This window comes from Hylobates moloch, unplaced genomic scaffold (genome assembly GCF_009828535.3).
Source record: "Hylobates moloch isolate HMO894 unplaced genomic scaffold, HMol_V3 SCAFFOLD_14, whole genome shotgun sequence".
In the NCBI taxonomy this organism is placed as follows: Eukaryota; Metazoa; Chordata; class Mammalia; order Primates; family Hylobatidae; genus Hylobates; species Hylobates moloch.
Genome location: NW_026652289.1, coordinates 85,445,346 through 85,459,114, shown reverse-complemented (window position 1 = coordinate 85,459,114; position 13,769 = coordinate 85,445,346). Strand labels below are relative to the sequence as shown.

Sequence of the window (13,769 nt, the reverse complement as noted above, 5' to 3'; positions counted from 1 at the left end):
GTGGGACAGAAAGTCATCCTTCTGCTCACCTAAGACAAATGCATATCTGATTGCTTCCTCTGCCCTATTGTTTATGTAAAAATGCAGATTCACTGAGCCAGACTAAATTGTGTATTCAGTGAAAGGCTGATCGAGGACTCAAAAAAATGTAACCTTTTGTCTCTTATCTGCCTATAGTCTGGAAGCCTCTTACTTCGAGTTGTCCTGCCTTTCCTGACCCAACCAATGTACATCTTACACATATTAATTGATGTCTCATGACTCCCTGAAATGGATAAAAGCAAGCTGTGCCCCAACCATTTTGGGCACATGTTGTCAGGACCCCCTGAGGCTGTGTCACAAGCACATCCTTAACCTTGGCAAAATAATCTTTCTAAATTGGATGAGATCTATCTCAGATATTTTGGGTTCACGGAGGGATGTTTGTTTGTTTACTAAGTGGGCAAATACCGTACATATAAATAATTCACCAAAGAAATTTAGGTCGGTAGCAATTGCTATGTATATAATTTAAAAGAGGCCCTATGATGGAAATAGTAAAGTCATATATGTTTTGCTGAGACACACGAGAATATCATGAGGTTTGCATGAGAATATCAAAGAACATGTAAGAGAAGATGGAGACATAGATGTGTGAACATGTGTATGTTAATGAAGAAACATATCCATTGTATCTATCCCCAGTCCCTCCATGGTCTGCCCTTCCTGCGCCTGTCCTCATATATTACCGATCCCAGTAGTCCTTCCAATCCACTGCCCCTTCTTATGGCTTGGCCTGTGCCACAGACACACTTTCTCCTCTTCTCTTTCCCTCCTCTTTGCTGGACTCACTGATCCTCACTTTCCAGAATCTCCTCCAATGTTCCTCCTCCTACAGGTCTCGTTTGTTCATCCCATTCCAGGTCTGATGCCTTTGCCCTGAGTTCTCAAGGGCAGCTCTTTCACCTATAGTGCATATTTCAGTTAAGTTTTTTCAATACCCACTGAACTGAAATACCAGAGAATATGAATACTTTGTCGATGTGGCTCACTTATGAACTCCACACAGGTAGTGGACAAAGAACAACAGAAAATTATCCTTTATACTGGATTTCACTAATGAATGAATCTCTCAAATTCCTCACCTATATTTTTCCCAATAAACTCCAACATACTTTCAATCTGAAGGGGTTTTGAACTTTTTTTTTTTTTAACTTTCTTCTGTTCTGAGGATAGGATGTGAGCCCTGACTTTTCCCTCAGCCAGTCTCTTCTCTAGCTGCACCATTCTCAAACCACCATAGAGACCTGCTATGGACCATGCTAATTCTCAACAATTTGTACTTCTTATCCTTTTGGACAGGTTTGTCCTTGGAGATCAAGGAAAGTCTTCTTGTGCTCTAAGATTCAGTTTATCAATATGCTCTCTTGATAGGTATTTTTGTGTCTTTATCAGTTACCACATTTCACCTTAACTTTTAGTACTTTTTTCACATTTTATCATAATTATTATTACTCTGGTGGCAGCCATGGCATAGTTTTCAGTGTCTGCACATGGAACAATTTCCCCTGACATCTTATGCTGTCATCTTCTAGAAAGTTCAGCTGCATAAATAAAGTTCACCTGCATTATAACTTGAAGAATGTGTGTTAATAGGAAAGGCAGAAATCACACAGGTAATGGTGCAGCCTCCTTTACAAAGTAATGTTTCATTGCTATAATTCTTCATACCAGTGGGTGATGTTATACCACCTATAACTCTGGATGAAAATATGATTCATAACAATCAGAATCAGAATACCAATACATTTATGGATTCATTTATGAGTTATTTAAATTTTGCTTTTTTATGTGAATAAAACTTTATAATTCTATAAAGGATTTTATTGTAATTATAAAATAATGCTATTGTATGTGTAATTGATTGGCAAAGATATTATCCTTTTCTTTAGATTTTTCTTAAAACATTCATTCATTGACATACAGTAGACAACCCCATGGAGACTCTTAAGACTCAGTGCATTGGTTAATTCTGACCTTCCCTTTGGCAATACAATGGTAGTGCAGTTATCTCTCTTTATAAACTTCATTCACATTCTTCTTTTTTTTATTATACTTTAAGTTTTTGGGTACATGTGCACAATGTGCAGGTTAGTTACATATGTATACATGTGCCATGTTGGTGTGCTGCACCCATTAACTCGTCATTTAGCATTAGGTATATCTCCTAATGCTATCCCTCCCCCCTCCCCCCACCACATGACAGGCCCCGGTTTGTGATGTTCCCCTTCCTGTGTCCGTGCATTCTCCTTGTTCAATTCCCACTTATGAGTGAGAACATGCGGTACTGGTTTTTTGTCCTTGCGATAGTTTGCTGAGAATGATGGTTTCCAGCTTCATCCATGTCCCTACAAAGGACATGAACTCATCCTTTTTATAGCTGCATAGTATTCCATGGTGTATATGTGCCACATTTTCTTAATCCAGTCTATCATTGTTGGACATTTGGATTGGTTCCAAGTCTTTGCTATTGTGAATAGTGCTGCAATAAACATACGTGTGCATGTGTCTTTATAGCAGCATGATTTATAGTCCTTTGGGTATATACCCAGTAATGGGATGGCTGGGTCAAATGGTATTTCTAGTTCTAGATCCCTCAGGAATCACCACACTGACTTCCACAATGGTTGAACTAGTTTACAGTCCCACCAACAGTGTAAAAGTGTTCCTACTTCTCCATATCCTCTCCAGGACCTGTTGTTCCCTGACTTTTTAATGATGGCCATTCTAACTGGTGTGAGATGGTATCTCATTGTGGTTTTGCTTTGCATTTCTCTGATAGCCAGTGATGATGAGCATTTTTTCACGTCTTTTGGTTGCATAAATGTCTTCTTTTGAGAAGTGTCTGTTCATATCCTTTGCCCACTTTTTGATGGGGTTGTTTTTTTCTTGTAAATTTGTTTGAGTTCATTGTAGATTCTGGATATTAGCCTTTTGTCAGAGGAGTAGATTGCAAAAATTTTCTCCCATTCTGTAGGTTGCCTGTTCACTCTGATGGTAGTTTCTTTTGCTATGCAGAAGCTCTTTAGTTTAATTTGATCCCAATTGTCAATTTTGGCTTTTGTTGCCATTGCTTTTGGTGTTTTAGACATGAAACCATATGATTATCTCAATAGATACAGAAAAGGCGTTTGATAAAATTCAACAACGCTTCACGCTAAAAACTCTCAATAAATCAGTGTGGCGATTCCTCAGGGATCTAGAACTAGAAATACCATTTGACCCAGCCATCCCATTACTGGGTATATACCCAAAGGACTATAAATCATGCTGCTATAAAGACACATGCACACGTATGTTTATTGCGGCACTATTCACAATAGCAAAGACTTGGAACCAACCCAAATGTCCAACAACAATAGACTGGATTAAGAAAATGTGGCACATATACACCATGGAATACTATGCAGTGTCCTTTGAGGACATGGATGAAATGGAAACATCATTCTCATAAATATCCAAGGACAAAAACAAAACACATGTTCTCACCAGGTGGAATTGAAAAGAGAATCATGGACACAGGAAGGGAAATCACTTTCTGGTACTTGTGGGGTGGGGGTGGGGGGGACACATTAGGATATACCTAATCTAAAGACGACAATGGGTGCGGAAACAAAAGGCACATGGATACATATGTAAAAAACCTCATCACATGTACCTAAAACTAAATATAAAAAAAAAAAAAAAAAAAAAAAAAAAGATGGGACGTATCTCAAAATAATAAGAGCTATCTATGACAAATCCACAGCCAATATAATACTGAATGGGCAAAAAGTGGAAGCATTCCCTTTGAAAACTGGCACAAGACAGGGATGCCCTCTCTCACCACTCCTATTCAACATAGTGTTGGAAGTTCTGGCCAGGGCAATCAGGCAGGAGAAGGAAATAAAGGGTATTCAAGCAGGAAAAGAGGAAGTCAAATTGTCCCTGTTTGGAGATGACATGATTGTATATCTAGAAAACCCCAACGTCTCAGCCCAAAATCTCCTTAAGCTGATAGGCAACTTCAGCAAAGTCTCAGGATACAAAATGAATGTGCAAAAGTCACAAGCATTCTTATACACCAATAACAGACTAACAGAGAGCCAAATCATGAGTGAACTCCCATTCACAATTGCTTCAAAGAGAATAAAATACCTAGGAATCCAACTTACAAGGGACATGAAGGACCTCTTCAAGGAGAATTACAAACCACTGCTCAATGAAATAAAAGAGGATGCAAACAAATGGAAGAACATTCCATGCTCATGGGTTGGAAGAATTAATATCGTGAAAATGGCCGTACTGCCCAAGGTAATTTATAGATTCAATGCCATCCCCATCAAGCTACCAATGACTTTCTTCACAGAATTGGAAAAAACTACTTTACAGTTCATATGCAACCAGAAAAGAACCCACATTGCCAAGTCATTCCTAAGCCAAAAGAACAAAGCTGGAGGCATCACGCTACCTGACTTCAAACTATACTACAAGGCTACAGTAACCAAAACAGCATGGTGCTGGTACCAAAACAGAGATATAGACCAATGGAACAGAACAGAGCCCTCAGAAATAATGCCGCATATCTACAACCATCTGATCTTTGACAAACCTGACAAAAACAAGAAATGGGGAAATGATTCCCTATTTAATAAATGGTGCTGGGAAAACTGGCTACCCATATGTAGAAAGCTGAAACTGGATCCCTTCCTTACACCTTATACAAAAATTAATTCAAGATGGATTAAGGACTTAAATGTTAGACCTGAAACCATAAAAACCCTAGAAGAAAACCTAGGTAATACCATTCAGGACATAGGCATGGGCACATTCTTCATTAACCTTAATATTGCCAGCTGGAAGCAGATAGCCAAGCCAGAGGTACAGTAATGATTGAGTAATTGTATAAGGAAGAAACCAAGGTGTTGTGAATAAAGCTATAGCATTGGGACATCCCTTATCTCATGTAAACACATGCAAAAATGGAAAGATGATATGAGACAATGGTTTGCAGAAAACTGTACACAAGACAATGAAGGATAGAATGATACCTGAGTGATGTGAAACAATGATTGAGACCTAGTAAGGCTTCAGGTTACTGCTTTCAGAGAGTCCCAGGCTGTACTGTGGCAAGCACCTGGGAAAGCAGGAGAATGGAGAAGATGGACCCAGTATTCTGGAGAACAATTTGTCCCAATTTCATTAAGCCAATCTTCATATCCAGTGGTAAGAAGGAGACAGGGTAATCATGGCAGCATCCATGCAGGCAGAGATGCTATGTTCTGTCATTACTCTGTGGGAGCATGGAACTACAGGAATAATACAGGAGAAAAGTGTGAATACACAAGGAGAAGTCATTTTTATAAGCCTGGCCTTCAACCCTTTCATCTAATTCCTGACTGCAAGAACAACAGATGCTTTTGCATGACACAAGTATCTTGCAACAGCCCAAGGATGAAGAGGTACTCTTTATAGGTGATGTGAATTACCTTTATAAGTAAGTTGAACCACCCTATGTGGATCCTGAGCTTTCTTTTCTATTATTTCTTGTTACATGTGGCTAATAAACTAATTACATTATCAACTAATTAATATAGACCTTTCTTTATGAAATAGCAGAACACAATTAACATCAGAAGAAGGAGAAACAAGTAACACTTATTGTCAGGCCTCTGAGCCTAAGCTAAGCCATCACATCCCCTGTGACCTGCACGTACGCTTCCAGATGGCCGGTTCCTGCCTTAACTGATGACATTCCACCACAAAAGAAGTGAAAATGGCCTGTTCCTGCCTTAACTGATGACATTACCTTGTGAAATTCCTTCTCCTGGCTCATCCTGGCTTGAAAACTCTCCCGCTGAGCACCTTGTGACCCCCACCCATGCCCGCCAGAGAACAACCCCCCTTTTTCCTTTACCTACCCAAATCTTATAAAAGGGCCTCACCCCTATCTTCCTTTGCTGACTCTCTTTTCAGACTCGGCCCACCTGCACCCAGGTGAAATAGACAGTCTTGTTGCTCACAGAGAGCCTGTTTGGTGGTCTCTTCACACAGACGCGAGTGAAATTTGGTGCTGTGACTTGGATCGGGGGACCTCCCTTGGGAGATCAATCCCCTGTCCTCCTGCTCTTTGTTCCGTGAGAAAGATCCACCTACAACCTCTGGTCCTCAGACCAACCAGCCCAAGGAACATCTCCCCATTTTAAAATCTGGTAAACAGCCTTTTTTACTCTCTTCTCCAACCTCTGTCACTATCCCTCAACCTCTTTCACCTTTGAATCTTGGCACCATACTTCAATCTCTCCCTTCTCTTAATTTCAGTTCCTTTCCTTTTCTGGTAGAGACGAAGGAGACGTGTTTTATCCGTGGACCCAAAACTCCGGCGCTGGTCACGGACTTGGGAAGACAGTCTTCCCTTGGTGTTTAATCATGTGGGGACACCTGCCTGATTATTCACCCGCGTTTCAGAGGTGTCTGACCATGTGGGGATGCCTGCCTTGGTCCTGTCACCCTTAGTGGCAAGTACTGCTTTTCTGGGGGGAAAGAAACCCCCAACCTCTTCTCTCCATGTCTCTACCCCTTCTCCAGTTTCCTGGGGGTCAAGCACCCCCCACCCCTTCTTTCCATGTCTCTACCCTCTTTTTCTTCTGGACTTGCCTCCTTCACTATAGGCAACCTTCCACCCTCCATTCCTCCTTCTCCCTTAGCCTGTGTTCTCAAGGACTTAATACCTCTTCAACTCACACCTGACCTAAAATCTAAACACCTTTTCTTCTGCAATGTCGCTTGACCCCAATACAAACTCGACAGTGGTTCCAAATAGCCAGAAAATGGCACTTTCAATTTTTCCATCCTACAAGATCTAAATAATTCTTGTTGTAAAATAGGCAAACAGTCTGAGGTGCCTGACGTCCAGGCATTCTTTTACACATTGTTCCCTCCCCAGTCTGTTTCCAATGTGACTCATCCCAAATCCTCCTTCTTTTCCTCTCACCTGTCCCCTCAGTCCCAACCCCAAGCATTGCTGGGTCTTTCTAAAATTCCTTTTCTACAGACCCATCTGACCTCTCCCCTTCTCCCCAGGCTGCTCCTTGCTAGGCTGAGCTAGGTCCCAATTCTTCCTCAGCCTCCTCTCTTCCACCCTATAATCCTTTTATTACCTCCCCTCCTCACACCTGGTCCTGCTTACAATTTCGTTCTGTGACTAGCCCTCCCCCACCTGCCCAAGAATTTCCTCTTAAAAAGGTGGCTGGAGCTAAAGGCATAGTCAAGGTTAATGCTCCTTTTTCTTTATCAGACCTCTCCCAAATCAGTCAGCGTTTAGGCTCTTTTTCATCAAGTACGAAAAACCCAGCCCAGTTCATGGCTCATTTGGCAGCAACCCTGAGACACTTTACAGCCCTAGACCCTAAAAAGTCAAAAGGCCATCTTATTCTCAATATACATTACCCAATCTGCTCCCGACTTTAAATAAAGCTCCAAAAATTAAATTCCGGCCCTCAAACCCCACAACAGGACTTAATTAACCTCCCCTTCAAGGTGTACAATAATAGAAAAAAGTTGCAATTCCTTGCCTCCACTGTGAAACAAACCCCAGCTACATCTCAAGCACACAAGAACTTCCAAACGCCTCAACCACAGCGGCCAGACGTTCCTCCAGAAACTCGTCCCCCAGGAGCTTGCTACAAGTGCCAGAAATCTGGCCACTGAGCCAAGGAATGCCCACCACCCAGGATTCCTCCTAAGCCATGTCCCATCTATGCGGGACCCCACTGAAAATCGGACTGTTTAACTCACCTGGCAGCCACTCTCAGAGCCCCTGGAACTGTGGCCCAACGCTCTCCTGACTGACTCCTTCCCAGATCTTCTCAATTTAGCGGCTGAAGACTGATGCTGCCCGATCGCCTCGGAAGCCCCCTAGACAATCACGGACACCGAGCTTCAGGTAACTCTCACAGTGGAAGGTAAGTCCGTTCCCTTCTTAATCAATACGGAGGCTACTCACTACACATTACCTTCTTTTCAAGGGCCTGTTTCCCTTGCCTCCATAACTGTTGTGGGTATTGATGGCCAGGCTTCTAAACCTCTTAAAACTCCCCAACTGTGGTGCCAACTTAGACAATACTCTTTTAAGCACTCCTTTTAGTTATCCCCACCTGCCCAGTTCCCTTATTAGGCTGAGACATTTTAACTAAATTATCTGCTTCCCTGACTATTCCTAGGCTACAGCCACACCTCATTGACAACTTTTCCCCCAGTTCAAAGCCTCCTTCTCATCCTCCTCTCATATCCCCCCACCTTAACACACAAGTATAGGATACCTCTACTCCCTCCTTGGCGACCGATCTTGCACCCCTTACCATCTCATTAAAACCTAATCACCCTTACCCTGCTCAATACCAATATCCCATCCCACAGCATGCTTTAAAAGGATTAAAGCCTGTTATCACTCCCTGTTACAGCATGGCCTTTTAAAGCCTATAAACTCTCCTTACAATTCCCCTATTTTACCTGTCCTAGAACCAGACAAGCCTTACAGGTTAGTTCAGGATCTGTGCCTTATCAACCAAATTGTTTTGCCTATCCACCCTGTGGTGCCAAACCCATATACTCTCCTATCCTTAATACCTCCCTCCACAACCCATTATTCTGTTCTGGATCTCAAACATGCTTTCTTTACTATCCCTTTGCACCCTTCATCCCAGCCTCTCTTCGCTTTCACTTAGACTGACCCTGACACCCATCAGTCTCAGCAAATTATCTGGGCTGTACTGCCACAAGGCTTCACAGATAGCCCTCATTACTTCAGTCAAACCCAAATATCATCCTCATCTGTTACCTATCTCGGCATAATTCTCACAAAAGCACACATGCTCTCCCTGCTGATTATGTCCAACTAATCTCCCAAACCTCAATCCCTTCTACAAAACAACAACTCCTTTCCTTCCTAGGCATGGTTAGTGCAGTCAATTCATACACAAGAGCCGGGACCACACCCTGTAGCCTTTCTGTCCAAACAACTTGACCTTACTGTTTTAGCCTAGCCCTCATGTCTGTGTGCAGTGGCTACCACTGCCTTAATACTTTTAGAGGCCTTCAGAATCACAAACTATGCTCAACTCACTCTCTACAGTTCTCATAACTTCCAAAATCTATTTTCTTCCTCACACCTGATGCGTATACTTTCTGCTGCCCTCCACTACCTCTCAGCAAGCTGAACTCACTGCCTTAACTTGAGCCCTCCCTCTTGCAAAAGGACTACGCGTCAATATTTGTAGTGACTCTAAATATGCCTTCTATATCTTGCACCACCATGCTGTTATATGGGCTGAAAGAGATTTCCTCACTACGCAAGGGTCCTCCATCATTAATGCCTCTTTAATAAAAATGCTTCTCAAAGCCACTTTACTTCCAAAGGAAGCTGGAGTCATTCACTGCAAAGGCCATCAAAAGGCATCAGATCCCATTGCTCAGGACAATGCTTATGCTGATAAGAGAGCTAAAAAGCAGCTAGCGTTCCAACTTACATCCCTCACTTTCAGTTTTTCTCCTTCTCATCTGGCCACTCCCACCTACTCCCCCGCTGAAACTTCCACCTATCAATCTCTTCCCACACAAGGCAAATGGTTCTTAGACCAAGGAAAATAACTCCTTCCAGCCTCACAGGCCCATTCTCTTCTGTCATCATTTCATAACCTCTTCCATGTAGGTTACAAGCTGCTAGCCTGCCTCTTAGAACCTCTCATTTCCTTTGCATCATAGAAATCTATCCTCAAGGAAATCACTTCTCAGTGTTCCTTCTGCTATTCTACTACTCCTCAGGAATTTCTCAGGCCCCCTCCTTTCCCTATACATCAAGCCTGGGGATTTGCTCCTGCCCAGGACTGACAAATTGACTTTACTCACATGCCTCGAGTCAGGAAACTAAAATACTTCTTGGTCTGGGTAGATACTTTCACTGGATAGGTAGAGGCCTTTCCCACAGGATCTGAGAAGGCCACCATGGTCATTTCTTCCCTTCTGTCAGACATAATTCCTCGGTTTGGCCTTCCCACCTCTATACAGTCTGATAGCGGACCGGCCTTTATTAGTCAAATCACCCAACCAGTTTTTTAGGCTCTTGGTATTCAGTGAAACCTTTATATCCCTTACCATCCTCAATCTTCAGGAAAGGTAGAATGGACTAATGGTCTTTTAAAAACACACCTCACCAAGCTCAGCCACCAACTTAAAAAGGACTGGACAATACTTTTACCACTTGTCATTCTCAGAATTCAGGCCTGTCCTCAGAATGCTACAGGGTACAGCCCATTTGAGCTCCTGTATAGACGTTCCTTTTTATTAGGTCCCAGTCTCATTGCAGACACCAGACCAACTTGGACTGTGCCCCAAAAAACTTGTCATCCCTACTATCTTCTGTCTAGTCATACTCCTATTCACTGTTCTCAACTATTCCTAAATGCCCCACTCTTGTTTACACTGCCGGTAAACTGTTTCTGCAAGCCATCACAGCTGGTATTTCCTGGTGCTATCCCCAAACCACCACTCTTAACTTTCTCTTAAAGTAAATAAATAATCTTTGCTGGCAGGGCTATGCTGAACCTCCTTAGGCACTCTCTAATTGGATGTCCTATAACCTCCCAATTCTTAGTCCTTTAATCCCTGTTTTTCTCCTTGTCTTATTCCATTTAGTTTTTCAATTCATACAAAACCGTATCCAGGCCGTCATCAATAATTCTATACTACAAATGTTTCTTCTAACAACCCCACAATATCACCCCTTACCACAAAATCTTCCTTCAGCTTAATCTCTCCCACTCTAGGTTCCCACGCCGCCCCTAATCCCGCTCGAAGCTGCCCTGAGAAACATTGCCCATTATCTCTCCATACCACCCCCCAAAATTTTCGCCACCCCAACACTTTACCACTTTTTCATTTTATTTTTCTTATTAATACAAGAAGACAGGAATGTCAGGCCTCTAAGCCCAAGCTAAGCCATCATATCCCCCGTGACCTGCATGTACACATCCAGATGGCTGCTTCCTGCCTTAACTGATGACATTCCACCACAAAAGAAGTGAAAATGGCCTGTTCCTGCCTTAACTGATGACATTACCTTGTAAAAGTCCTTCTCCTGGCTCATAAGCTGCCTCGCTGAGCACCTTGTGACCCCCACCCCTCCCTGCCAGAGAACAATCCCCCTTTTTCCTTTACCTACCCAAATCTTATAAAACGGCCCCACCCCTATCTCCCTTCGCTGACCCTCTTTTCAGACTCAGCCCGCTGCACACAGGTGAAATAAAACAGCCTTGTTGCTCACACAAAGCCTGTTTGGTGGGCTCTTCACATGGACGCAAGTGAAACTTATCTCCTCTATTTTTTCCCCAGAATTCCTCCAGTTTCCTTTTATTTTGAGAATTGTCTTGCCTTTCTCTTTACAAAGCAAATGCTAGTCTATGTAGTTTGCATGAAGTATAGAGTTGCTCTCTATATGCAGTAAAATGATGGTTAATGGTGCCAGGATGTAATATAATAAAGTAAGTATGACAAGTTTTTTATTTATTTTTTTTTTTTTTTGAGGTGGAGTCTTGTTCTGTTGCCCAGGCTGGAGTGCAGTGGCTTGATCTTGGCTCACTGCAACCTCCACCTCCCAGGTTCAAGCGATCCTCATGCCTCAGCCTCTGGAGTAGCTGGGATTACAGGTGCATGCCACCACGGCCAGCTAATTTCTGTATTTTTAGTAGGGACAGGGTTTCGCCATGTTGGCCAGGCTGGTTTTGAACACCTGACCTCAGGTGATCTGCCCGCTTCGGCCTCCCAAAATGCTGGGATTACAGGCATGAGACACTGTGCCCAGCCTGATAATCATTTTTAAACAACCAATGTCTGGTGTTAATATTCTCTGCATATAGTACTGAAGCCCAGAACCCTTGTAGCTTTAAGATGGCAAAACATGGCCATTTAGTAATTTGGAGTTGACACCCATAAAGTATCAATGTTTTTGGTCTGTTGATTGCTTACATCTCACATGTCTTGAACTAATGCCTCCCCTCACCAGAATATTTTTTAAACCATTAGATTAACAATGTAATTACCTGCATAGAAGACATATGCTAGGAAGTCTCAGAGATTCTCCCTGTAAGAATGCTTCATTCCCAAGAGAATGGGCTCCTCTCAACATTGTCATGTTCCCATTAGGGCCCTCCACATTGCATGCCCTATCTGCCTGTTGGAGTCCTGATTTATTCCTGTCTTCTCCTTGCTTTCATATCCTGGTGGTTTCAGTTAAGGAAACCTCTGTTTAACCCAGCCTGAGGAATCTCATTTTCACTAGCCAGTTAAAAAGTTGACCTAGTTTGCTTTTGGAACCACTTACTTCAATGCACCACCCAACTGACCCTTCTTTCTTTGCCCATAAACTTTCATTTGTCCTCCATCCTATGAAACCTACTTCCAAGAAGGTCTCTGATATCAGTCATTCACAGCTTAGTATGCATTTAAAGCAAAGGTACTATTTACCGAAGACAATTTTTTAGCAGAGATTTTGTTTGGCTTCTTTTTTTCTGGTCCCTCCCAAGCCCCATTTCATGCATTGGATAAATCCAGGATCTAGATCATGGCTGTAAAACTTAGCAAATGTTTTATTTTATGAGCCTCAATTTTCCTATCTGGAAGGCACATCTGATGATGATACTCCTGTCCTGGGATTTCTGAGAGAGCCATTCCCAGCTCTGCCTCAGGTAAAGAATGAACTGTTTGGGAAATCCTCATTGCATCACATAACCCTGAGATCACAGCAATGACTGGTTCAGGGAGGGCCTGGACAGGGTTCTCACAGTTGGGGGCAGTTTCTAGACCTCTAACATGAAGATATTTAGAGCAAGAAAGACAAGCATCTATGAGTTGGAAATTCTCAAATTTTCCACAGGCCATTTTCTAGTTCATGAGACATAGATGTAAGGAAAATACTCTGCTTATTACTAATTAGGGCTTTGGAACCACGTCCTATACAATTTTTTTTTTTATCTTATGAGATGAATGAGGACTTTGGTGAGCTCTCATGTAAGGCCTGAAGCAGTGTTTGGAAGAATAGGAAACATGGACTGTCTGCATCATACCTCCCTAGAGTGCTGCCTGAAATCCAGATTCCTGGCTCTACCATAGATTCAGGAAATTAGGATGATGCAGCCAGAATTAGACATTTTTAAAAAATTATTGATTAGTGAGCATTTCTGGGCTAAACTAATAGCAGTTTGGGTGGCTCCTTTAGGCCTCTTTCTTCTGAGACCATGTCCTTATGTTTGAAATGCTTGTTCCTCGGTGTCGTAAAGAAATAGCACTTGAACATAAATTTATTTAGTAAGGCCATTTTTATTTCCTGCAGAAAGGGTACACTCGCCAGCAGTTTTGCCACAAGAGTACACCAAACAAAGGAGACAGGGTCATTTATAACCTGACGCGTCCACCCTACTGCTGTGTCCGGTTTCCATTGGCTGGAACAGGACCTCACATTCTGTATTTGTCCCGATCGGCTAGCAACTTAGAACTTTTAAGAGGCAAAGGTAGAGGAGAACAAAGGAAGGAGGAAGTAACTTGTGGAATGCTGAGAAAGGTAAAAACACTTTCAAATGAGGAAGAGGAATAAGCTATGACCTAATGCTTGGACCAGTATAAGCATGCCAGGGCAAATATTTAGGCTAAATCGTGGGAGCTAAGAACATAAAGTACATTGATTTCTTTATTACAACTAG

The 13,769-nt window shown here is 42.4% G+C and overlaps 1 long non-coding RNA gene across 3 annotated transcripts in view; it reads right to left on the bottom strand.

Moving 5' to 3' along the window:
- LOC131381254 (uncharacterized) overlaps positions 1 to 13,769 on the bottom strand; it is a 170,380-nt gene that overhangs the window by 59,461 nt on the left and 97,150 nt on the right. Inside the window, exon 3 of one of the 3 annotated variants that reach the window (XR_009209877.1) lies at positions 7,847 to 7,935. The exons of the other annotated variants lie outside the window; for them this stretch is intronic. This is a non-coding gene — a long non-coding RNA (uncharacterized LOC131381254). Of the gene's footprint in view, positions 1 to 7,846; positions 7,936 to 13,769 lie in introns of those variants that run through there. 3 annotated transcript variants of the gene reach the window in all.